At 33.9% G+C, this 20,456-nt stretch overlaps 1 protein-coding gene and 1 non-coding gene across 8 annotated transcripts in view; one reads left to right on the top strand and one right to left on the bottom strand.

The window, feature by feature from the left end:
* CACNA2D1 (calcium voltage-gated channel auxiliary subunit alpha2delta 1) overlaps positions 1-20,456 on the bottom strand; it is a 476,872-nt gene that overhangs the window by 266,544 nt on the left and 189,872 nt on the right. The gene's annotated exons all lie outside the window — the stretch shown is intronic.
* On the top strand, positions 11,982-12,088 carry LOC142873149 (U6 spliceosomal RNA). The gene has a single exon (XR_012921197.1). It is a non-coding gene; the product is annotated as a U6 spliceosomal RNA (small nuclear RNA).

Raw genomic sequence — 20,456 nt, 5'->3', positions numbered from 1 at the left:
AGTAAACTCATGACATGAAAAGCAATGAATTGATCATTTGGAAGACAGCTTTCTTTTCCCTGATTTTGGGTTAATTATATAAAAGAAATACTTCATAAAACTTATTTTATTAAGTGAAAGAACTATAAAGTATTTTATAGATTTTATAGTGATTTCTGCATAAAAATGTATTTCAAAGAATATTAATTCATCTATTTTCACCTGGACATTTCTATAATGTTCTACAAGTGTTCACAAATATTTTTCTCTTTTTTATTAGTTTATTGCTGAAAACTAGTATATATACAAAAAAGTATATAAATAATAAATTTTAACAAGGCAAACATTTTCAAATGATGCACTCACATCAAAACACAGAAATTACCAGTATTCCAGAAACGTCCCTCATGCTCCTAACACCAGAGATTAGTTTTGCCTTCACAGATATTTTTTAATCTAGCAAAGCTCTGATAAATTCTTTGTGACCTTTATTGAAGTATTCATTTAATTTCTGCTAGCTCTTCCATTTCTTCCCTGAAGATAGAAGTTTATCCCATGAGATCAAGTAGAGTGGACCTGATAAAAATAGTAATATCAAATTGGCACTGTTCAGGACAGCCTTTGAATACCTATCAGTTGGCACATACTATATATAAGACCTTTTTTCTTTCTCACTCTTACAACCATATCAAAACTAAAAAGATTGTTTCACTAAAACAACTCACAGATAGTAGTTATATTTGCATAACAGGATTTATTCCTGCTTATTTCACTACCATCTGTTTTTATATTTAAATCAAAAGATTTATACATAAAACAATCTTATATAATTTTTGCATGCTATTTTAGAGAGCAATTGGCCCAAATCCCGATTATTTTTTCTAAGTATATAAAGTTTTTCCATAGGTAGAATACAAACCCTCAAATCCAACATTTTTTCAGTATAAATAATTTAAAGTCTTACCATACTGTGACAAGAGCAATTGCCTATTTATATTATTATAAATTATTAAAATATATTCACATATATACTTCCTAGTGTCAACTTCTTTCTTGTATAGAACATAAAACACTGAACAAAAGAAAAAATCTTCAAAACTTTAATTAATGTTAGTTTCTCTAAAATGATTCAAGATGCTTTATCTAAGAGAAAGTAAAATGAATTATGTGAAAAACTAGATAATTATTTTAATAAAAGTGTTAGGATTTAACTACCAAAAACATATGCATAAAAGATGCTGGTTCACATCTTCCTATCTTAATAGATTTTAAGTATTAGATTATATATAATATTTAGCATCATAAAAACTTTTTTTTTTACTACCTTGTTAATACATCTAAAATAAAATGTCAGAGGGTAGGATGAGGAATGTAATTATTTAGACATTATTCACATTAAGTCTGAACAGTTATTTATTTACATAAAAATTCGTTGTTTGACCTTAGGTTGATTAAATAATCAACTTATATCTTTATTATCTATCAGACTGTTTTATGATTTTTACTCCATAGCCTTAGAATTTTCTATAGCTTTTTTCCATTTTGATAACTTTATACCATTTGACCACAAGGGGGCCATAACTATCTTTGAATTTTTTAGGCAAGTCAGGTAGCAGATAACACTGCAAATGAAATCAATCCACTCTCAAAAATTAAATAGTTAACAGAAGGAAACATTTATAAACATAAGAATCTGATTTCTGAAAGTAAAATGAATATGAAACACATGGGTTTGTCCTATATTTATTACACATTTAAACAGAGAGACATTTTCCTGCTTCTGTCTCCAAAACAGGTATATCTCTGTACCTTCTGGCCTCATAATAAACTTTTACTTTAAAAAGAATTAGCATTAAATATGATGGTTTATGAGAATTAATAATAAAGCCATTATTGTTCAAGTGCTGCAACTTATCACTTGGCAAATAATAAAAGCAGCTCTAACCTATGCTAACCCCATCCATGACCTGAAGGTAAAGCTTGAGAATGAATAAAATTACTAAAACATGCTTCCCTGGCTAAATGAACACACGGAAGAGGAAAATAATGTTTAACAATGGTGTGTTTAAATTGTGTGTGTGTGTGTGTTTATTAAAATTACCAAACAGAAGGAATGGTAAGCTATATAAAGTAACTAAATATTTTGCTTAAATATTCTCTATGGTGCATTTGGCAAAATAAGCTCTTCTCTCTGCAAATAAAAATGTTATAATGTTTGTCTCCTAAAAGGAACATTCCATACCAGTGCTGGTATAAAATAGAACTAAACCAGTTTTCCCAACCATGGCCCTATGTTAATACTTTATTTAGTATGTTTGAAAATGTCATCCAGCACACTCACCAAAGTCAAATGGACTTTCACTGACGTGAGGGTAAGATACTTCTACAGTACTGGCATCATTATCAATTCATTATAGCCCATGAGCCTTTTAAAGTGCCAGGAACTCATTCCCTTCTCACAGTATCACTTTAAATTTTGTTAAAGTAAAGAAGTAAAATGCTAACAGCAGAATATAATAAATGCTGGAATAACAAATATCACCATTAAACCTCTTAATAATGATAAAAATTCTTTCACTCTACTAATTTTAAAATCTTAAGCCATATATTTCATATTCATTCTCATATTATAATGTTTACATTTTCTTTATTTTTCTAGATTTTTTTTCCCTAAAATGCCAAGCACCACTGCCTAACTACACAGGTGGCTGGAGGACTTTTAGGCTTGGAGATAGTGTAAATGACAAGCCAACTGGGCAGTACAGAAGAGGGTAAGAATGGCCCAAATGTATTTCTAAAATGTTACTGTGTATATGCCCCAATGATATCTCTGTATGAGCCCCAATAATGTCTTTTTGTTAAGGAAATAGATATTTCTCTGTGACTCATTCCCCTCATCTACCTAATGGAAATGTACTTATCGCTGTCCCAACATACTATGTGCCTTGAACTATGGAAGAGGCTTACACAAATTAACCCTGTTAACCCTCTCAAAAGCCTTATAATGAAAGGCCAAGAAATGAACAGAAATAAACAGGCTGTAACATTTGTGAACATTCTCAGTTATACAGCACCATGCTAACAAAAGATACTTGTTTGTTAAGGGAAACCAATATTTGAGAAGAACAAAGGAACACAAAGGAGAGAAAGGGGGTATCTAGAAACTCCTAGTAAGTTACCAATAAATACTGAATCACCAAATGTGAAACCCACCTTCCTAGGCAAAATACTATTTTCCACACAGATTTTAAGTCTTTGGATCCATTCCGTTTAGTAGCATAGGCTCATTCCTTTTCAGTGGAAAGTACAGGCAGGGTGATTTTGGCAGTCAATCACCATTAAAAACAGTGATAATCAAAAGTATACTTTGGCATCGGTGTTCCAAACCGGTAGGTACTCTAAACATGCGTAACTTATGCTCAACAATGACTTTCCTTCTTGTTTTTCAAAAGACCTTCAACAAGTTGCACTTGACATTCACAAAAAAGCATAATCTCTGTGATAACGCTTTTTCTCTCTTTAGTTTTAAATTAAATGTGACATTCATAATTTAATCTCTTCACTAACCAATTGTATATCAGAAAAATTGACTTAGAGTAAGCACTTTTTTCACTGATTTAAATTAGAATGGGAAATTCAACCAACACTTTTAAAAGGTTTTGTCTCTTTCTTCTTAGTAATGCTTCTTACATTGGGCTTTTTCTAAAAGTAGGCAACTTGATAATATAACAAAAAAAGAAAAACTAGCACTTTTAAGCTCAATTAGACAATGTTTTTAACAATATTTCCTCAATTATGGCAGAGATTCATGACATAAAACAAATTTACCATGTGCTATAGATTTTTACTCTGAATTTTAAATTGTTATATTGAAGAATGAAATAAAATAAGAAATAATCCAAATAAAATTCATTAAAAGGGCTCTCTTTCTTCCACAATGGTTGAATCCATTTACATTTCTAACTAGGTATTTTAATCTAATTATTAATAAAAATGGGGGGGGACCCACATCTTAGGGATGTGGCGAGCATTTTGGAGGGGAAGGGCATACCTCTAACCCTTCTTAGGGAGAGGCAAAGACATACAATGTACCCAAAATATCAAACAAACAAAAAACAAAAAACACCTTTTATCAGGTGGTGGGCAGGTGAGAGAGGGGAGGAGGAGAAGGGTGTATACTTATATAACGTGTGTGGTGCACACCACCTAGGGATTGGACACTCTTGAATCTCTGGCATGTCAGGAGAGGAAGGGGTGGCAGGGGCAATATATGTAACCCTAACAATATTTGTACCCCCATAATATGATGAAATAAAAGGGAAAAAATAAAAAATAAATAAATTTAAGAATTATATAAAAAAAAATAAAAAAATAAAAATGTTAACAGGTTCACTTAAATCATATACCAGAATCTGTAAAAATAAATATTATTAAAATAATTCTATGACCTTGGGCTTATTGTAAGCATATTTTTAAAGTGTCTTTTTATAGAACTTAAGTATTTATCCAGCCCTTATATAAATTATGAAAAAATTCAGAACCAGAAAAAAATGCATTCTAAATCCTGAAAGTAAGCACTACAAGTATCCCACTGAACAAAATTCAAAATACAAATACTAATGATAATCATTTTCCCCTCAAATTTACAGTTTGGATAAAGTCAGGAAATAAACAAAAAATCTAGTAACTAACATTTCTAGAGCTAGCTCAGTAATTTTTTTCCGAACATAAGACATCAGAGTTATATATGTTACTGGAAAAATATACAGATATACACACAGATATATACTTTTACCTTGGCTTCTAGGTTGGTCTTTTCTCTCCCCAATCTTTATTCTATAGGGATATGAAGTGTGATAGGTTGTATCAAACCTTACTCACTTAAGTATTTTTTATTTTACAACCAAAATATGAACAATTTATAACCTCATGTTAACATTTTGGTCTAATGAGATATTTTCTAAAGGGAAAGTGCAGATTGCAAGCTAAAACATTAAATATAAGACATTTGCAAAGACATGACAGCCTTGAAAGAGCTTAATTCTGATATACTATACCCTATAAGTGTACTTACACAATTTATTCCAATATGTATTCAAAACTTCACTATGTGTTGGACAATTTGCTAGATGCTCTGTCATTTATTAAGATGAATCAGACACAGAAGTATTAAATCATAAAACACATTAGCACTACTTATATGTGGGCAATTGGTGGCTTACCCAGTAGGTAAAGATGTCAACTGAAAAATAAAGAAATATAAAACACAGTTAAATAATAAAAACATTACTTGTCACTATTGTTACTTGTAGCTGTTTATTGTTATATAATAGCATTTTTTCAAATACTATCTCCTATACAGTATAATCTGATTTCATCCTCCTAACTATCTTACATATTAGATGGAATAGTCATGATCTTTTCCTATGGATTAGGAAGTTGAAAAACAGGTCCTGAAACTTTGTCACACAGAAAAATCACACAATAAATTCAATTTGAGAAGGGAGTAAGATTCATGGTTTTGTGTCTTCTAGTCTAGTTTCCAACCATTATCTAACATGTGACAGAACCACACTTTCTCATGCTATCACTAGCAATTTGGATTTGTGATAACCTTTTCAATGTGTCCTTATTTTGAACACCTCAATTAATGTAAGTCCAATCTTAAAGTAAACGAATCATCCACAACATAGGAGATAAACAAAATTATTTCACACCAGTAGACATTCCCAAAGAGTAACAGAGGTATTAGTCACATTAAAGATATCTCTAAGCACATCAGGTCTCAAGAGAAAACACCACTAGGCTCCAACACTCTCGGGGTTGCTCCCCCTCAAAAAAAGTCCCAAGATGAGGTGGCGAGCACCATACTGCTTTTCCACCCATTGTGTGCCTTTGTCCTCCCCCCAGGGAGCTTCAGCCCTTCAGTTGACTTGCCACCGTTTCCCATAGAAACACTTCCCAACTCCTGCCCAGACTGCAGTGGCCATCGGGAGCTGCTGGATCCCAGGAGAACTGTGTGATCACAAAGTTTGGACATTCAGGGTGGGCTCCCATCAGGGTAGAGGAGAGTGCAACAGGCCGGGTGTGGGGGGGTTGGGGGGGAGGCCCTCAGGACAAAGGGGACCAGATTGCCAGACTGTCTCCATTCAGACACTTCTCATCCTCCTCCCCTCCCCTGCCCACAGCTTCTGACAAGCCATGGAAGTACCCATGTGGGTTGGCACAGGTACCCCAAGGGATGATTGAGCTGGAACTCCTAGGAGCTGCTGGTTCACTTCTGTTGGTGTGCCCACCACATCCAAGCTTGTGCAAAGAGTGGGGCTCATGCCTTTCCTCTTAAAGACCTATAGGGGACCAGGGGTGCTCAGACTGTAAGCACCCTGATCACCAGCCTTCTGCAGCATTGCTTCCCCGGCTGCTCCAGCAAAGGATGACATACCCCAAAGTAGAGAACATTAAACCTACTTGAGCACTCCACAGGCAATTCAGGATCAGCACACTTCTCCCTAGCATGGTCAGAAAATGAAATTAGGGGATCATGGGACAGGCTTGCAGGCTAGACCCTACATAGCCAGAACTCGATCATGTTGCTCAGTAGCATGGAGGGGATATTTGTGAACTAATCTTAGGAAGGGAGGGAGCCCACGCAGGGAGAACTAAAAGGAGAGTGTGGTGTGGATCCAAGCAACAGTACACTAGTGGAGCATCCATCCCCACACAGGTAAGCCACACAGTTTAAGGTAGGATCTTGGACAGGAAACCTCCTAGCATCAATGCTATTGCTGGTGAGCTTTGCTAGGTTGGGCTGCTGCTTGCAGCCATATGCCAGAAGGAGATCCACAGGGCAAGAGAAGAGGAAGAAGAGCAAAACCAGACTCTGAATCCCAGACTGACCCTCCCCCATATGCAGACTTTTTGGATTAGTAGAGTTACTTCAGGCGCTCCCTGGTAGATTTGTCCAGCAGCCTGGGAGCTGACTCTTGACACCTGATTAGACAGCACTTGTGCCAGCCTTTGTGGAGCCTGAAGGCAGGCTTATTGGACCCAGTCCTGCCCAGCATCACTCCTTCATACCCCTGGCTGTGGTAAAGCACAAGGAATGACCTTGGAGCTCCAGGGCCCTGCCCACCACCTGGGACATCCAAGTGCTGCTCCCAATTGCCTGGTCACAGGTTTCAGAATATACCACTAGTTGGCTCTTTCCTTTAAGTGTCATCTATTGGCAGGGAGGGCAACTTGTATAACCCATTACAACATTTACTGATTTAATCACACAAGGCAAGACTGAGTTGTATCCACAAGTGCCACCTACTGACTAAGAGATTAAACTGACAGTCCCAACATAATTCAAACTGTTAAAAAGACCACAGGTCTGGGAAAGAGAAATTATTTCAAAGACCTCCTTTATTGACAAGTGAAAATAAATCTGCCCATGCCCATAGTACACCACCACTAGACCCTACAAGTAACTAGCAACTGAGAAAACACACTACTAAGGATATCTATAACCAAGGTGTCCATCCAGAACCTAGACCACCCCCATCAAAGAACTCACAAGCAAAACCAAAAGTTCTTACCCAGCATATGCTACAGACATACCCTTAAAAGTGAAGGGAGAAAAGAGTCCCATTTAAACAACAGAAAAACCCTAAAACAAGAAGTGACAGCTGCTCCAGATGAGACGGAATCAGCAGAAGAACTCAAGAAGTATGAAAAATCAGAATGAAAGGACACCCCCCAAAAAGGGCACACCAGCTCTCTAGCAATGGATCTCAACTGACATGAAAATACTGAAATGACAGGTAATAAATTCCAAATATGGAATGTAAGGATGCTCAATGAAATCCAAGAGAAAATAAAAACCAACTCAAAGAAATCATAAGAATTATTCAGGAAATAAAAAAAAATGACTGAAGAGATATGTTTTTAAAAAAAAGACAAACAAAACTTCTAGAAATGAAAAATAAATTTAAAGAAATACAAAACACAGTGTAAAGTTGTAAAAATAGATCAGATCAAACAGAAGAAAGAATTTCAGAACTTGAAGGCAACTCTTTCAAATTAATCCAGTCTAAAATGAAGAACAAAGAATTAAGAGGAATTAATATAGTGTACAAGAAATATAGTATTATGTAAAATGGCCAAATATAAGAATTATATGCATCCCTAAGGGTGAAGAAGAAATATCAAAAGGCCTGGAAAACCTGTTAAAGGGAATAATTGAGGAAAATTTCCCTGGTCTTGCTAGAGATTTGCACACCCAGATACAAGAAGCTCAACACACACCTGGGTGATTCATTGCAAAAGGGGAATCACCAAGACTTACAGTCATCAGACTGGCCAAAATCAAAATGAAGGAAGAACTCCTATGAGCCATAAGGTGAAAGCATCAAGTAACTTACAAAAAAAAAAAAAAAAAATCCCCATGAGGCTAACTGCAGACTTCTCAACAGAAACCTTACCTTACAAGTATTGGGGTCCTATCCTTAATCTCCTTTAAGAGAATAACTGCCACCCAAGAATTTTGTATCCTGCAAAACTAAATTTTTTAAGTGAAGGAGAAATAAAGTATTTCCCAGAAAAGCAAACATGAAGGGAATTTGTCACTCGACCTGCCCTAAAACAAATACTTAAATAGTGCACTATACGTGAGACAGAACAATATCCACCAGTGTAAAAACACCAAAAAGGCAAAACTCACAGCTCTTATAAAACAGTAACACAAAATTGATAAACCACTAGTTAAATTAACTAGAACAGAAAGGACTCAAATAAGCTCAATCAGAAATGAAAAAGGAGACATTAAGACTGATACCAGAGAAACACAAAATATCATCCATGAATATTATGAAAATTGCTATATACACAAACTAAAAAATCCAAAGGAAATGGATAAATTCTTAAAAACATACAATGCTCCAAGCCTGAATCGTGAAGAAATAGAAATCTTGAACAGACTAACAATGAGTAGTGAGATTGAAACAGTAATTTAAAAAAGTAAATAAAATTCCATCCCCCCACTGAAAAAAAGTGTCCTAGCCTGGAACTATTCACAGCCAAATTTACCACACCTACAAAAAAGAATTGGCACTCATTCTAATGAAACACTTCCATATCACTAAGAAAGGGATAACCCTCCCTAACTCATTCTATGAAGCCAGTATCACCTTGATACCAAAGTTGGGAAAAGACAACAAAAAAAGGAAAACTACAGACCAATATCCCTAATAAAGATAGATGCAAAAATCCTCAACAAAATACTACCAAACCAAATTCAACAGCACATCAAAAAGATAATCCACCATGATCAAGTGGATTTCATCCCAGAGATGCAACATTGGTTCCACATATGCAAATCAATAAATGTGATTCACCACATAAAGAAAAGTAAAATCAAAGACCCTATGATCATTTCACTAGATACAGAAAAAGTATTCAATAACATCCAGCACACTTTCATGATCAAACCATCATAACAAACTAGGCATAGAAGGAACATAACTCAAAATAATAAAAGCTATAATGACAAACTCACACCCAACATCATACTAAATGGGGAAAACTTGAAAGCATTTTCCCTAAGAACTAGAACAAGAGGAGGATACCCCTGTCACCACTTCCATTCAACATAATACTGGAAGTCCTAGCAAGGGGAATCAGGCAAGAAAAGACATAAAGGGCATCCAAATCAGGAAAGAGGTGGTCAAATTATCCCTGTTTGCTGACAATATAATCTTGTATCCAAAAAACCCTAAAAACTCCACCAAAAGTCTCCTAGAATTGATAAACAAATTCAGCAAACTCTCAAGTTACAAAAGCAATGTACTCAAATCAGTAGCATTTCTATATACTAATAATAGTCAAATTGATAGTCAAATCAAGATCTCAATACTATTTACAATAGCTGTAAAGAAAATAAAATACCTAGGAATACATTTAACCAAGGAGGTAAAGATCTTTACAGGGAGAACTACAAAACAGTGATGAAAGAAATCACAGATGACATGAACAATATGGTCATGGACAGGAAGAATCAAAATTGTTACAATGTTCATACTGCTCAAAAATAAAGAAAGAAGGAAACCTAAATTATCATATAGTCTAAATGTCTCTTTTCTAAATTTTATTATGAGGCAATTGCATTTTCCTGTCTAGTAAATTACTTTGTAAAAGACAGGAACCACTGGAGGTAATTAGACTATCAGCAGGGTTTATTGGAATTTGTCTATGTGTTTATAATGCAGTTACACATATGCTACCACAACCATTACCACCACAATGGGACTTAGTTTTCAGATTTTTTACACATTTACAAGATCTCAGCAACACTGCTTGTGCTCTTTCCACAGTCTTTGATAAAAAGATAAGGACATTAAGTAAAAAGAAGCAATAATGAATATAGCTGTTGCTTGCTTAGGCAAGAATTGGCATATTAAAAATGAATATAGCACTGAATTGTTTGCGCTGAAGAATGGACACAATCTATAATTTTAAACCATCTAAGGAGTCTGCAGAATAAGAAAGGGTCCTTGACTTTGAAGTCATAAACACTCCGATTTAAATCTCATCTCTGGCACTCACTCACCACTCATATTGCTCAGGCAAATTAATTAATGTCCAGTCTTAATTTCCTCCTCAATAAAAGTTGAATAACAACACTGACCTCATAAGTTTATTTTGGTTATCAAATAAATGATATCCCTAAAAGCAATAGGCTCTCCATCTATTTTGTAGTACTTCTATTTTGTAGTACTTCAACCTTCTCCATTTTCCTATTACAGATAAATTATAAATAAACTCCAGGAGGATTTGAATTTCAACCATGATCTAATAATCTCATTTAATATTTGGGGTCTACATCTATATCTGAGGACAAGAAACATACAAAGAGTTTTAAATCTTAATGTTTACAGGCAAGTACAAGTTTATCACTGATCTGGCAGTATAAACACATTGAAGAATTCTCACAAACCATATCTTTTATTTTCTGTTGCTTTATATATCAACAGTTCATCAATTGATTTATTTTATTAAATTCTTAAAGCATTCTTCACTTAGATTTTACTTAAAAGGTAACTTTAAAGTTTTATTTAAAGGTATTTCATAGTCTCGGAAACATTTTAAGGTTAAAAGTGAACTCAAAGTGTATGAATCCTGAAAATATGTCTTAAGTTGGATGCAGCTGTCAGTGTTCCAATTCTACCAGTTGTATACGAGGATTGACATAACTCATATGTGTACTAAAAATAATTTTTTAGATTTTCTCAGTAGTTATTACCCTGAATTATGAATCAGACACCTTTGTAAGATTTCTTAATGGTTTAGATTAATAGATTTATTAAAATAAATTTATGTCTTCATATTGCAATATTTGACCTGAATACTTTATATTTTTCCATTTTTACTTTCCACAACATAAAGCAGCTGCAGAGAGAATTGTACTAATCTTAACTATATTTTGCATTAAGTCAGGGGCGTCTGGAGCTCCAAATAACTGCTTTTTAGATATGCTTACGGTCGGACAGCTGAGAAAAAGCCAATATCCCACAATGAAATTTAAAACATCCTGGGAATACTCACTTCAAATCTGAGGGATCAATTTGGGAATTCATGACAAAAGGGGTCCCAAGAGGTCTACTTATACCATCACAATCACACATTTCAGATCCTAATCTCCTAATTATTCTAGAGTGTTTCTTGGAGAGAGGGATGGGGGGGTGGACATAAAAAGAGAAAAAGAGGAGTTAAGGATGAATGTAAGGGAAAGGAATAGGAAACTAGGTCAAAAGGGTTAATCCTGGGCCCAATCACATATAAGGAATTAATTTCTGTATTTAGTACAAATACAGCTATATCAACACTATGAATTTAATATAATGCCAAGCTAATAGCAGAAATATATGCTGCTATCTTAACACCTACTGGAATAAACTTATCTCACTATTCATAGTATGAAAACCTTAGTACAGTGTTCTTAGTACATTGAAAACCTTAGTACAGTGTTCGTGTTGGTAGCACATATACTAAAACTAAAATAATTCACAGAAGAATAGCATGGCCCCTGCACAAGGATGACATGCAAATTCGTGAAGTGTTCCATATTTTCTTGTCAAGACCAGACCTGCCCTGCAGGAATTACTCAGAACTCCACTGTATTAATACACAGATCAGCACAATAATCACCCACCCATGTAAAATCACCTAACAGCTAAAGTTCAGAGCCCAAGTACCATAATGGCTCAAGTGGTAAAACAAAGCAATAAAGTTCTATTCAAAAAGATGAACAGAAATCCTTCCCACTTATCAATTTCTTCAATAAATGTGAATGGCTTGAACTCCTCACTGAAGAGACATAGGCTGGCTGAATGATTAAAATAAAAATGCAAGCCAAGTATCCACTGTCTCCAGGAAATGCATATAACCCACAGGGGATCATTCAGAGTTAAGATTAAGGGATGGAAAACAATATTCCAAGCAAATGGAAACCAAAAGAAAGGTGGTGTAGCTATTCTTATATCAAAGACTTCCAATCGGCAAAAATAAAGAAAAAGATGGTCATTATATAATGATGAAGAGAACAATTCAACAAGAAGACATAACAATCCTAAATATTTATCCACCTAACACAAGAGCATCCAGATTCATAAGCAAACCCTACTTAATCTAAAAAAAATAAAATAAACAGTGGCATCATTATAGCTGGGGACTTCAACATCATGCTGACAGAAAAAGGCAGATCCACCAAGCAGAAAATGAGCAAAGAAATCATAGACTTAAATGAAACTCTAGAACAAATGCCCTTAAACACATTTACAGAAGGTTTTACCCCCAAACCACTGAATATGTGTTCTTCCCATCAGCTCATGGAATATTCCCTAAAATTGATCACATCTTAGTCCACAAAACATGCCTCAACAAATTTCACAAAATAGAAATTATACATGCATAATTATGCATGCATCTTCTCAGACCACAGTAGAATAAAACTAGAAATCAATTCCAATAGAAACATTCAACTCTACACAAAATCATGACAATTAAACAATCTACTATTAAATGATTATTGGGTCAAGAAGAAAATTAAGATGGAAATCAAGAGATTCTATGAACTAAATGACAAAAGGGACACAAGTTATCAAAATCTGTGGGAGTCAGTAACAGCAGCCATTAAGAGGAAAATTCACAGCCATCAATGCTTACATCCAAAAGACAAAAAGATCACAAATCAACAACTGAATAAATCATTTCAAACAATTAGAAAAGGAAGAGCAAACCGATTGCAAACCCAGCAGAAAAGGAAGAACTAAGGTCAGAGCAGAACTAAGTGAAACCAGTAACAAAAGAATTATACAGAAGATCAATGAAACAAAAAGTTGGTTATTTTAAAAATAAATAAAATTGACAGGCTTCTCACTAGATTAACCAGAAACAGAAAAGACACTAATAAGCTCAATTAGAAATAAAAATAAGTGTTACAACTATTACCATGGAAATACAAAATATCATTTCTGAATACTATAAAAATCTCTATGCACAGAAACTTGAGAACATTGAGGAAATGGACAAATTCTTGGAAACACACAATCACCCTAGACTAAATCAGGAAGAAACAGAACTCCTGAACAGACCGATACCCAGTAACAAAACTGAGGCAGTAATAAAAAATCTCCTAATATAACGAAGTCCAGATAAGATGGTTTCACAGCCTAATTTTATCAGACCTACGAAGAAAAACTGGTCCCTATGTTGTAGAAATCATTTCATAACATAAAGATGGAAGGAATCATCCCAATTCATCCTATGAAGCCAATATCACAATGATACCAAAGACAGGAAAGGACTCAACCAAAAAAGAAAAATACAGACCAATATCCCTTATAAATATAGATGCAAAAATTCTCAATAAAATCCTAGCAAACCAGATTCAGCTACACATCAAAAAAATGATCCACCATAATCAAGTGTGTTTCATCCCAGAGATATAAGGATGGTTCAACATACATAAATCTATAAATGTTATTCACTACATAAGTAAAAGCAAAAGCAAAGACCATATGATCATCTTAATTGAAGCAAAAATACCACTTAACAAAATTCAGCACCCCTTTTATGATAAGAACAAAATAAGCATAGATGGATCATACCTCAATATTATAAAAGCCATACATGACAAACTCACAGCCAACATCATACTGAACAGGGAAAAACTGAAAGCATTCCCACTTAGAACTGGAACCAGATAAGGACATCCACTGTCACCACTTCTGTTCAACATAGTGTTGGATATCCTAGCCAGAGCAATCAGGCAAGAGAAGGAAATCAAGGGTATATAAATGGGGAAAGAAGAGAACAAACTATTATTCTATGCTGATGATATGATCGTGTATCTAGAAAATCCTCAAAATTCTGCTAAGGTACTCCTGAAATTAATAAATAAATTCAGCAAAGTCTCAGGTTACAAAATCAATGTACACAAATCAGTAGCATTCCTATACACCAACAACAGTCAAGCTGAGAATCAAATCAAAGACTCAATACCTTTCATAATAGCAAAAAAGAAAATAAAATACCAAGGAATATATTGAACCAAGGAGGTGAAAGATCTCTACATGAAGAACTATGAAAACTGAGGAAGGAAACTGCAGAGGTGTAAACAAAGAGAAAAATACATCATGTTAATTGATTGATCAGCAGAATCAACATTGTTAAAGGGTCTATCCTACCCAAAGTGATCTACAGATTCAATGCAATCCCCATTAAAATACCAATGTCATTTTGTGCAGATCTAGAAAAATAATTCTATACTTTGAATAGAACCAGAAAAGACCAAATAGCCAATGTAATCTTAACCAAAATGAACAAATTTAGAGGCATCACTTTATCAGACTTCAAGCTATCTTACAAGACTATAGTAACCAAAACAGCATAGTACTATCACAAGAACAGAGACCTAGATCAATAAATCAGAACAGAGAACTAAGATATAAAACTATCCTCATATTTCCATCTGGTCTTTGACAAGCAGACAAAAACATACACTGGGGAAAAAATTTCTATTCAATAAATGATGCTGGAAAAATTGGATTGCCACATGTAGAAGACTGAAATAGGATTTGTACCACTCACAAAAATTAATTCACAATGGATAACAGACTTAAACCTAAGGCATGAAACTCTAACAATTATAGAAGAAGAGGCTGGAAAAACTCTTAGAGATATTAGTCTAGGCAAAGAATTTATGAAGAATACTCAAAAGGCAATCACAGCACCAACAAAAATAAATAAATGGGACCTGGTTAAATTAAAAAGCTTCTGCACAGCCAAGGAAACAAACAATAGACAACTTATCGAAAGGGAAAAAATATATGCATACTGTACAACTGATAAAGGGCTGATAATCAGGATCTATAAAGAACTAAAGCTAATCAGCAAGAAAACATCAAACGATCCCATTAAAAAGTACGCAAAAGATGTGAACAGAAGCTTTTCAAAAGAAGATGGACTAATGGTCAATAAACATATGAAAAAAATGCTTAATTATCTAATCATCAAGGAAATGCAAATCAAAACCACATTGAGATATCACTTAACTCCAGTGAGAATGACTTTTATGAAAAAGTCCCAAAACAACAGATGCTGGAGTGGATGCAGAAAGATAGGAATACTTATACACTGTTGGTGAGACTGAAAGCTAGTACAACCTCTACAGAAAGTAGTATGGAGATACCTCAAAGAACCAAAAGTAGACCTACCATTTGATCTAGCAATCCCACTACTGGGTATCCACCCAAAGGAAAAAAGACAATTTATAAAAAAAAAAAAAAAAAAAAAAAAAAGATACTTGTACTCGAATATTAATTGCAGCACAAATCACAATTGCAAATATGTGGAATCAACCTAAGTGTCCATCAATTCTTAAGTGGATTAATAAAATGTGGCATATGTATACCGTGAAGTATTACTCAGCCATAAAATAAAAATAGTGAACTCATACTTTTTGCAACAACCTGGATGGAACTAGAGATTATCCTTTTAAGTGAAGTACCACAGGAATGGAAAAATACCACACGTACTCACTACTAAATTGGAACTAATAGATCAACACTCATGTGCACATATGGTAGTAAAATTCAACAGAAATCAAGCAGGTGAGGGGGAGCAAAGTGGATGGGTAAATTCGCACTTAATGGGTACAATGCACACTATCTGGCTGACATACTTATAACTTTGATTCAAACTGTACAAAAGGAATTCATGTAACCAAAACGTTTGTACTCTTATAATATTCTAAAATTTAAAAAAGAAAAAAGAAAAACTTAGTACAGGAGAAAATATAACTTTCTGTGCTACAAAAGCAGAATTATAATGGTACTTTCTCAAATGCATTTAATCACTCAAATAACAAGCTTCTAAAATCATTCTCCAAAAATCTTCCTCAATTGTTTCATCAAAAGAATGCCATGAGGCTTGATAAGAAAAAAAAATAAAAAAGATAAAAATACCTAATATAGTACATGACTTAGATTAGGGATTAATTGGCATTATGTAAATCTGAATATCATTAAAGTAACAGCAAACAAATTTTATTGTCAAGCATAAGAAATAATAGTATAGAGTAGGCGTCCTCAAACTACGGCCCGCTGGCCACATGCAGATGTTCTTGCCCATTTGTTTTTTTACTTCAAAATAATGTATGTGCAGTGTGCACAGGAATTTGTTCATAGGTTTTTTTTAACCTATAGTTCAGCCCTCCAACTGTCTGAGGGACAGCGAACTGGCCTGCTGTTTAAAAAGTTTGAGGACCCCTGGGATAGAGCAACATATAATACACTAGACTACAATAATAACACAAAATACTTTAATGAATTGTCTGAGACATTATACCTTCAGAAGACAGAATTCTAAAATGTAAAACTAAAGAAATTTAAAACATTAACTATATTTAGCAGCCATAGCAAATCTCAAAATGTGAGAATAAACATGTTATATATCTCATATTGAAATTTACTATAACTACTTCACTTCTCTGTTACACATTTTTATTTGTAGATTTTAAGTAATTTATACACATTTCTACTAGTAAGATTTTCAGGCTGCATCTTTCCAAAGTCCACTATTTTTTGTTCATACACTAACTGGCATTCAGTATTTTATAGTGGTAATCACTGAAAGAACGTACCTCTGCCAAAGCAGAAGATCTTATTCAGCAAATCGAATAACACAAAAGGGATTTTCATTATATAATATAGAAATTTTTCCTTCTCCAAATGAAGTCACTGCATTGATTTTTTTTCCTTGATTTGTTTGTTGCATTATCATACACATTCACACATATTCCAAATCAATTTTATGAGTTGGGCTCATACTGAATTTATTGAAGAAAAAATTATTTGTAAAAGAAAAAAAATGTACTTTGTTCACATTTTATTAAAATGAAGAGTGTGCCTTAATATATTTAGTGATAGGAAAGAATCACTGCACCATGAAAGTTCATCTTGTTTCAGAACTACAAATCAAGTTTTGAAAAAAATTTTTAAGGCATTCAAAAGTTGTACTTTTATCTCTGGTCAGTTATGATACTAAAAAATTTTGGTATTTTTCTTTGTCTTTTACTTTAAAAGATTTCGGGGATACAGTTGACTTCCATTACATGTATACAGTATATTATATAGAAGTGATGTCTGGGCTTTTAGGGAACCCATCACCTAATGGTATATATTAAATAGATATATGTACCCCAAATATCTAATTAAATTCCATATCAAAAATTTTTAAACTGTGCTCTTCTGATATTTTGCTTTATAATGAAATTAAGCCTTTAAAGATGATACATGAAAGTCAACTCTTCTTTAATCTTTACCTCTTTTTTTTTCAAGCTCCCCCCACCCCCCTATACACCATCCCCCACCATCCCACCATCCAAAGGCACCATTAAAAAACAACTTTTATTTACAATACACCTTTCCAAAGAAGAGAAGAATCCTGGCTGATGTTAGCTGTAGATCAAGTGACATTCAATTCTGCAATCAAGTTTATACCTTCTAAATATTTTTAAAGATGGCTGACATATTTGTTATTGTCAGTTGTAATTATTAAGTTATTACAAAAATAGCCAATAGTTACTGAATACTTGCTATTTGACAAGTGGGTTTTTTTGTGTGTATATATTATCTCTTTTAATCCCCACAACAAACCGACAAGCAAGGTGCTGTCATGATCCCCTTTCCAAGGTATACAGGGGGGCCATATAGCTTACCTACTCTCACCACATGGGTGTAGCCAGAACAAAACCCCACATAGTCAGACTCTGAAGCCCAAACTCTTAACCTTTACTCTATATAGTCTTAAATAGTTAAATCACAGAATTATTTACATCTGGCTCTAGCTTTTGAATTTTTAAAAATGGTCAGTGGTTCTTGTATTTAAAGGTCAAAATTTCCATTTTCTAAGCTGACCAGAAATCTCATACTGGCTTCATAAAGGGAATAGGAACCAAAGACTTTTCAGAATTTTCTGGGCTAAGCTCACCATTTCATTAAAGGACTAGTTTAGAGGTCATTTCATACCTTACACCTTGATTTGTATCTTTGAACAAGAAGGAAAAGATTTTTTATGCATTAATCAATGTATATATTAATAAGATAATTTGTGGGTTCCATTACTTATTCAAAGTCATTGAACTTCTCTAGGCAAAATATTTCATATAAACAAAGTGCATTCTTGTTATGAAAATTGCCATTTTAATCTCAATGGATAAATATTTTATATGCATATTAATTTATTAGGATTTTAATCAGCTTTACATTCAAATCCTTCATGACACTAAAGGATGAGGTATTGAAACCTAGCCACAAATCTTTTTGTTTATCAAAGGGATTGCTATAATCCCATAAGGCAAAAGGAAGAAAGTAAGCCTGAGGAAAAAGAAATCTAATATATTAATCATAATTACTTTTTAAAATGTTCTTTACAGGCATTTTCTTATGTGCCAATTGGATGTTTAGGCTTAGTTTTGGTTTTCTACAGTAGACCAAACAGTGCTAACCTGTGTTAAACTCATTCAAGTAATAACTTCTAAGAAATATGCTTAAAGTCCAAATGAAACTGAAATAATACCATGTCCAAATATCTTAACATCAGTTGAAATAAAAGAAAAATGAAATTAAACAAGGAGGGAAAGGCAAGAAAAAAACAATACAGAATGGTTATGATTACAGAAGTTAACAGCCACAGAAAAACAAGGTCACATAAAGGAAAATTATTTACAGTAAAAATAAACTTCATTACTTAGGCATCTTTGATGTAATATCCTTTTTCAAATTTACTCCATGGAGAGGAGTGCTTTAAATTTTTTCAAGTATCACCACATCCTTTACCTTATTTGAACTCCCAAGTACATTGCAAGCAGCTTTCATGTTTTCCTGTCATACAATATCATACATGTAAATGGGAGGCAGAAGTAGTACCTGTGATCAGTCACCTTATTAATTTAATGTTTTTGAAGTACATTTAGTTTAGAAATATATGTGTATATGTGTGTTAAAACTGAAGCCTCAGCCAGGCTTTATTGTGTGCCCCTGTAGTCCCAGCTACTTGAGAGAATGAGTCAGGAAAATCGCTTGAGCTTAGGAGTTTGAGGTTGCTGTGAGCTGTGATGCACTCTAGCCTGGGTGACAAAGCAAGACCCTCTCATTTAAAAAAAAAAAAAAAAAAATTGAGTCCTGATTCTTGTCATTGTATATCTCTTCCTTTATATAAGATTTCCCTGGGTCTTTTCTTTTTAAAGTTTATTTATTGATCAGAAAAATTTAATAAGGAATGTGGAAACAAAAATATTTAAGTGCCAAAGAAATTTAAGTGTCAAAGAAATACTCAGAAATAAAGAAATATAGATAATAAAAGTACAATGATAATAAAAAAATATTAACTGAAAAGCATGATTTGTATCTGGATATATATAACTTTCATATTTCTTAAATTAAATGAATTGTTGAACCAAGGAGGCAAAGCAGTATTTCAAAAGTAGCTTAAAATCCATGATGGGAGTAACTGACTAGGACACAAATACAGACCATAAGTATTCCACAGATTTCATCTGCAGTAGGGTACATAGGGCATCTACTGACATCTTGATGAAGTATACTCTAGAGGTCTGTGTTAAAGAATGCTTTTTAATTTATTTTTTATTTATTTATTTTTTTTTAGGATAGCTGTTTCTTTCTATTTACGTATACCAACAAACAAAACACTAAAGAGCTTTTTTTTCCTGCTTGCCATTTGTTTCACTTTGCGTGTCTCAAAGTCCTCTCAGGAGTTAATGTCCAAATCCTGGGAAGAATCCTTGAATCCTGGGAGGCAGGGACGCACACCATGGAAGCAGCTGCACCTTCAGCCACAGAGTGGGCACCAGAGGCTGTGCCTCCATAGTGTGGCTGGTTAAACTGAGAACTAGAATACTGTCCGGGCTTCTCCGT

The sequence above is a fragment of the Microcebus murinus genome, chromosome 9 (assembly GCF_040939455.1).
Source record: "Microcebus murinus isolate Inina chromosome 9, M.murinus_Inina_mat1.0, whole genome shotgun sequence".
NCBI lineage: Eukaryota > Metazoa > Chordata > Mammalia > Primates > Cheirogaleidae > Microcebus > Microcebus murinus.
Note: the sequence above shows the minus strand (reverse complement) of the source record. Positions and strands in the feature narration are given on the sequence as shown.